Here is a 5,408-nt window from a genome sequence, read left to right as displayed (position 1 = left end):
ATCCAGAGACAACAGGCTAAAGGCGAGACATCAGCCAGTGAGCCTGGCAAAGGTCAGTTTTTACAGCATCAAACTGGGCTGAAGTGCATGGGTGGGAGCAGAATCCGCCTTTTATAGGAAGACCAGGGCCGAAGCTTCAAATCAATCAAAGTGAAATAGCTAAAGAACAGGGACTAGTCAGAACAAGACAGCCACTCAGGAAGCAGCAGAGGAGGCTGTGAGCACTGAGGCTCTCTGTGTTAAACATGAGCACGCCCCCCTCGCCTATCCTTCATACACAGAAAGACTGCCAGCCGTGCACTTCTTGAGGACTGCTGCACTCACTGTGTATGTGTGGAAGGTCATAGCTGCATAGGCAAACACATGGCACCTGTCTACCATTACCCACCTGTGCTATACCAGCTAAGGCACTGATCACACGGAGGATGGAGAATAAAAAAGAGCAGAACAACTGAAAAGCTGAAGGTGGAGTGGGAGGACATTATAGGTTTTCCTTAAATTCAGAGACCTTTAGACTGCTGCTATATGACTTTTCCCTTTATTTGGATATCGGCCTTGTGGAAAACATTCCAATCTCACAGAACATCAGAGCAAGAACTATACCTAGGGGTCATTTAGCCCAACCTCTTTTGATTTATAAATGAGGAAATTCAGCCCTAAGAAAAATAGAAGGGATATGCTTCAGGCTTTACTTTTTTTTTTTTTTTAATTCATTAATTTTTTATTCCTGGTACCACTACCACAATTTACAGGGCAATATGCCTGATGTAATGAAAAGAAAAAGACAAAGCTACAACAGAAAGAAGACCTCAGGAATGTACATCTAATTGACACTACATTGCATTAATCAATAGCTGCACTTTTTGCAAACTGTGGCTATGACAGTCCTGAACAAGAAGGGTTTCCTGTTTAAGCTGCAGTAACTTTTCTGACTATGGATCATCGTTCCTTCTGTGGCAGATTTTTACAGTTCCTCTAACGCATTTGGGACGACTGTCTCAAAGTAACCTGCAGCTTTCCTGACAACTCCTCGCTCTCTCTCCTGCTAAGAACTGTAGCCCTTTTCTTCTGAGTTTTTAGAACCTTCTGCTACCATATCCACCACTTCCACCACCAGATCCATAGCCACCACCATAGGGACTGCCCGAGCTTCTTCCACCAAAACTACCCCCTTTCATGGGTCCATAATTTGATTGCTATTGTCCACTATAATTTCCAAAATCATTATAGTTTCCACCACCACCATAGTTACCACCTCCAAAATTTCCTCCTTCATTGTAACCATCATATCCTCCACCACCGCCACCATATCCACCACCTTGGTTTCCATATCCTGGTCCACCACCACCGTAACCTCCTCTACTACTATAACCAGGACCACCACCATAGTTGCCACCATCACCTCCAGATCCATTGTATCCACCATCACCTCCTCCATAACTCCCTCGGCTGCCACCACCTCCACCACCATAGCCTCCTCTTCCACCAAAGTTTCCACCACAGCCAAAGTTGCCTCCACCACCTCCAAAGTTTCCTCCACGACCCATAAAGTTGCCAGATCCACCTCCACGACCTCTTTGTGATCCACCAGATTGCATCTCTTGTTTAGAAAGGGCCTTTTTCACTTCACAATTATGCCCATTAATAGTGTGGTGTTTCTAAACAATAATTTTATCAACTGTATCATGATCATCAAAAGTTACAAAAGCAAATCCTCTCTTTTTTCCACTCTGCCTGTCTTCCATAACTTCTATGGTTTCAATCTTGCCATACTTTTCAAAGTAGTCTCTCAAATTATATTCTTCTGTATCTTCTTTAATACCACCAACAAAAATTTTCTTCACTGTTAGATGGGCACCAGGCTTTACAGAATCCTCTCTAGAAACAGCTCTCTTTGGCTCCACTACACGCCCATCAACCTTGTGTGGTCGAGCACACATTGCTGCATCGCTTCTTCAACACAAGAGTGAGTCACAAAACCAGAGCCCCTGGAACGTTTTGTTTGGGGGTCTCTCATCACCACACAACCTGTAAGTGTGCCCCATTTCTCAAAATGTTCTCTTAAGCTATCATCTGTAGTTTCAAAGCTCAGACCACCGATAAACAGCTTTCTCAACTGCTCTGGTTCCTTGGGATCGTGACCCTCCTCCCCCCGGTGGCGGCGGTGGGGAGTCGGGCTGGGGGCGACCGGGCGGCGGTTTTACCTCCATTTTGAGATGGGACTCGCCTCTTCCAACTCGAGTTCAATATGGGACCCCAGGCTTCACTTTAAAAACAAAACAAAACACAAAACAGAGAAAGGAATCAAGTTCATTCAATAGCCCCATGATCTGAATTCAGGGTTCAAAGATATTTTTAAAATATTTTCAGTGAGAAATCGAGGTCAATTTATTAAGCTAATATTCTGGGATATCTTTTATATTATTAAAGCATAGAGAAAAGTACGTAAAACAATATAACAGACAACAAAATCCCACCATCCAGATCTAACAAATTCTAATACCCTGCTCTAGATCATTTTAAGAAACCCAGCTTTACAGAGACAGCTGAAATTCATATCTATGCTTCTCCAATTTCACTGCATTCCTACATGACCCTACAAGAGGTGACAATGCTTTTAAATTGGTATGATCATTCAAAATCAGATGTCTTTATACTTTTCATCTTCTTATGTGTTTGTACACAATATGGTATCACTTGACATGTTCAAAATATTTTTATAAATGGTCTCACACAGTACATATCATTCTTATGCGAATATAGTGTTTTCACTACATATTTTGTGACATTTTGATATAAGCAGGTCTACTTCATTGTATTTATTTTGGTGGTTTCTCATTTCACTCTTATAAGTAAAGCTACCACAAATATATATTTTTTAATATCCCCTTGCATACACGTGTGATTGTTTCTTTAGTTCACATATATAAAAGTAGAATGATGGCTGTTGGGTTTTGAGGAGATTTCAATAAACAACATCTCTATTCCTCAGATTATTGATTGAGAAGTTTGTTAAGAATAAGGAAGATGGTTTTTAACAAATAAAGCTGACATTAGAGAATGTGGTTATATCTGCAGCCAGGTATACTTTCTAATTCTAAAAACAAATTTACTCCACTTACGTCACAAGCATCTTTGGCATTAAACCACAGAGTAGTATAGGAGAACAGGTGCTCAGCAAGATCCTAGCCTCCCAAGAGGAAGGAAAGATGGAAGGGCTGGGCTCCACAGACTCAATTCCTCCTTCCAAATTCACCAATAAAAATCAGTTACTTAAATTGGGAGATTGTGATTGATATATACACATTACTGTATTTAAAATAGATAATAAGGACCTACTATATAGCACAGTGAACTCTACTCAGTGCTCTGTTCAGTTCAGTTCAGTTGCTCAGTCAAATCCAACTCTTTGCGACCCCATGGACTGCAGCATGTCAGGCCTCCCTGTCCATCACCAACTCCCAGAGTTTACTCAAACTCATGTCCATTGAGTCAGTGATGCCATCCAACCATCTCATCCTCTGTCGGCCCCTTCTCCTCCTGCCTTTGATCTTTCCCAGTATCAGGGTCTTTTCAAATGAGTCAGCTCTTTGCATCCTGTGGCCAAAGTATTGGAGTTTCAGCTTCAACATCAGTCCTTCCAGTGAATATTCAGGGCTGATTTCCTTTAGGATGGACTGGTTGGATCTCCTTGCAGTCCAAGGGACTCTCAAGAGTCTTCTCCAACACCACAGTTTAAAAGCATCAATTCTTCGGCACTCAGCTTTCTTTATAGTCCAACTCTCACATCCATACATGACTACTGGAAAAATCAAAGCCTTGACTAGACGGACCTTAGTTGGCAAAGTAATGTCTCTGCTTTTTAATATGCTGTCTAGGTTTGTCATAGCTTTCCTTCCAAGGAGCAGGTATCTTTTAATTTCGTGGCTGCAGTCACTGTCCACAGTGATTTTGGAGCCCAAGAAAATAAAATCCGTCACGATTTCCACTCTTTCCCCATCTATTTGCCATGAAGTGATGGAGCCAGATGCCATGATATTAGTTTTTGAATGTTCAGTTTTAAGCCAGCTTCTTCACTTTCCTCTTTCACCTTCATCAAGAGGCTTTTTAGATCCTCTTCACTTTTTGCTATAAGGGTGGTGTCATCTGCATATTTGAGGTTATTGATATTTCTGCCAGCAACCTTGATTGCAGCTTGTGCTTCATCCAGCCCAGCATTTCATGGTGTCACCTGTGTATCTAAGGACCTCTAAAAAGTTAGTCCTCCATAAAACCAATAAGAACAATGGCCAAAAATGGCAAAATCAACTTTTTCAGAGCTCTGGACATTGATTACAGAATTACAACAATCTGAACAATATTTATTTAAAAAAAAACTGTTGAATCTTGGAGAAAACATTGAGCTTTGTGATATTGTGCTTGCCCTGCTCATAATCTCCATTTCCCAAATAACCTTGAAAACCAAGAGCTTCACAATCATGGTGAAAACCAACAGAAATTGTTTTGGAGCATTCCAAAGCTATTTGCAACACTGTCATTATTTGCCCAGTCTTGTGGTTCCATTAAAACCTTAATTCACAGTGCCTGTCTTGATATGATATCAGACATTTCTCAGTGTGAACAGCCTTTACCCTAGAGTTTTGAAATCAATCACTGGCAGTCATTTAATATCATATATGCCTAAGAAACCAATAAAATTTGGAGCAAATAAGATAACTTAAAAACTTACAAGGAAAAACTAGGAGATGAGATGCACACAGAGGGGTTGCAAAGCTCAAACACATTTCTCGGGATCTAAAAAGTCATGCAAAAGGGTAGGATTGTGCACTTGCTCAGGAAAGACTTAAGAAGGTTCTAATATCTCACCTCTAGATGACCTTGAGCTTCTACATTTGCAAACAGGCAGTAAAAGATAAGGCAGAGTTAAACCGCTGGAGGGCTGAAGGCATGCCCCAACAATCACACAGAGACCCTCTGCAAAAGGTGAACAACTTTGTGGTTCAAATCATTTAAGGAAATTTTGTCCAGTAATTAGCTGACCACTAGGGAAACCAAGCAGAGACTTCAGTGACCATACATGACAAAAAATACAGACTTCACAGAGTTAATCCAAGAGAGTAATTAAATAAGCAAACAAAAACAACATGGCCACAACAAAACATATGGCAACAATAAACCCTGGGGCAGTGGAAATCTGATGTCCAAATGTGACACAGTTTTCAATAAAAATTTATAATACATGCAAACTAACAAGTAACTATAACTTACTCATAGGAAAAGCAGCAGGTGGTAAAAACTATTCCTGAGGAAGCTCAGGTGTTAGCTTTACTAGAAAAGACTTTAAGTCCACTAATTTAAATATGTTTAAATAAACTTTAAAAAATCTAGAAGACTAAAGCAAAGTATGA

General features: G+C 40.5%; 1 pseudogene; it reads right to left on the bottom strand.

Moving 5' to 3' along the window:
• Positions 1 to 944: 944 nt before the first annotated feature.
• Positions 945 to 2,244, bottom strand: LOC133053022 (heterogeneous nuclear ribonucleoprotein A3-like; annotated as a pseudogene).
• Positions 2,245 to 5,408: the final 3,164 nt, after the last annotated feature.

Source organism: Dama dama, chromosome X (assembly GCF_033118175.1).
Source record: "Dama dama isolate Ldn47 chromosome X, ASM3311817v1, whole genome shotgun sequence".
Taxonomy (NCBI): Eukaryota; Metazoa; Chordata; class Mammalia; order Artiodactyla; family Cervidae; genus Dama; species Dama dama.
This window is presented reverse-complemented; position numbering and strand designations above follow the sequence as displayed.